We start from the raw sequence: 2,029 nt of genomic DNA, 5'->3' as shown, positions 1-2,029 counted from the left end.
CGTGATCTCGTGGGTCTGATGTACCATCATACTTTGGAATATCAGGCACCTTAAACTTCTTTGGAATTGGGAGGGGGGCAGCACTTGGCTTACATGGTTGTTGAGAATATTTATCTATATCTACTCCCTTGATCACGGGCGGTATTCCAGGTATTTGCTCTATGCGTTCATTTTGCTCCTTAAGCTGTTTCTGCAAGGTTAGTACTAGATTTTGTAAATCAGAGTTAACTGGATTACCTGGGTCTCTCTCTTGTGTTTCGCTAGGGGTTCCACCGCTGCCTGAATTAACCAATCCTGAACGAGGATTCTCCAAAGTGTTGTTGTTTCGAGCAGACGTGGGTGGGACAGCAGGTAATTGGCGAACAAAAGCTTGAAGAGCGTTATTGACTTGAGAGGCAATAAGTTTTTGCAGAGCCTCATTCATGGTTTCAACATTTTCGAATTGAGCCTGACCATCTGTGTGAGATCCATCAGGAGTGCCTTCACGGGACCGTCGTGGGGAGCCTCGTGGAGAACCTTGTGGAGAACCTTGTGGGGAATCTCCGTGAAGTTGTTGGATTGTCTGAATTTCTGGGTTTCCTTGAGTGTTGTCATTGTTGTTTGACATGATTGATGCAATCAAGAAAATTAGATTGAGATATGCTTGATTATCAGATTCCCAGTAACGGAACCAATTTGTTTAACCAAAAATTAGATTTTAGGTCAAAGTTCGAATTTAGAAGAACTCGGGTTACTGATAATCGGAAAAGTATATAAGAAAGAAATTTTGAATGATATAATCAGAAAGCAAATAAAACAAAGTATATTCCAGTAGTGTTTTTCGTGTGTCTTACAGATGTTGTGACTTCCTCTTTTTATAGTTAATTTTTAAGAGAAAGTGTAATGCATTTGTTTTAATGAGGCAATTACGAGCAATAAATGATATTGAAAGAAACGTTACTCAATCATTCATATTAAATACAAATTCTCTAACGTATTTGGCATTTAATGCTGAATTTGGACTCTTTTTCGCTATCAGATTCATGTCTCCAATTCCTTCTGATCTTCGAACTTTAAATGACTCGAACAGGTACGAGTCTCGTTTCATTTGAATAATAGCTCGTGCCTTTAAATATCTTCTCTCCCGCATCTGTTGTTGCTCGTGCCTTCTAACTGATTACCACGTTTTGACTATTTGACCGGTCCACGTGTCATGACACGTCATCTTCAATATTTAAATTCAGTTTTTTCCCAATACACTGCCAACCTGAGAATATAAGATGTACACATTAAGCAAGTGAGCAAAAAATAAAGAGCCAAACCTTTATTTGAAGAGTATTTCAACTTTGGAAAGTGCTATAAGTGAAGCCTAAGGAAATTTGTTACTATTAGTTAAAATTTCGCTATGAATATCATTGGTTTCACTATTTAGTGGAAAAGTTTTCGTTATAGATCGTTGCAACTTCATTGTTGTTGAAAAGAACTTGCAGTCTAATTTAGTGCGAATAAAACAAAGTTTTTCAGAATAATAGTTTGTTTGGTCAAGTTTTTTTTTTAGCCAAAAGTGTTTTTTTTTGTCAAAAGTACTTTTTTTTTTAATTATCAAAGTTAAGGTATTTGGCCAAGCTTATTGAAGGAAACAAGTGCTTTTGAGTAGAAGTAGAAGCAGTTTTTGAGAAGCAGAAAAAAGTGGTTTCTCCCCACAAGCATTTTTTTGAAAAGCACTTTTGAGAAAAATACACTTAGAAGTACCTTTTAAAAGCTTGGCCAGACACTAATTGCTGCTCAAAAGTGCTTTTCAAATTAATTAGCCAAACACAAATTGCTTCTCACCAAAAACATTTCTCAAAATAAGCAGGTTTTTTCAGGCCAAACAGACTATAAGTCTTTGGACTTTTCTCTCATTCGACATGAAAAGGTTCAATTTTTAACCATGAATTCTATAGGATGGCTTTCAACTATGTTTCATGTAGCTTTTTTAAGGGGGGGGGAGGGGGGGGGTACGGGTAAACCTCGACGTTAGTTTACGTTAATTAATTTAAAATTGTTC

The sequence above is a fragment of the Nicotiana attenuata genome, unplaced genomic scaffold, assembly GCF_001879085.1.
Source record: "Nicotiana attenuata strain UT unplaced genomic scaffold, NIATTr2, whole genome shotgun sequence".
In the NCBI taxonomy this organism is placed as follows: domain Eukaryota; kingdom Viridiplantae; phylum Streptophyta; class Magnoliopsida; order Solanales; family Solanaceae; genus Nicotiana; species Nicotiana attenuata.
This window is presented reverse-complemented; position numbering follows the sequence as displayed.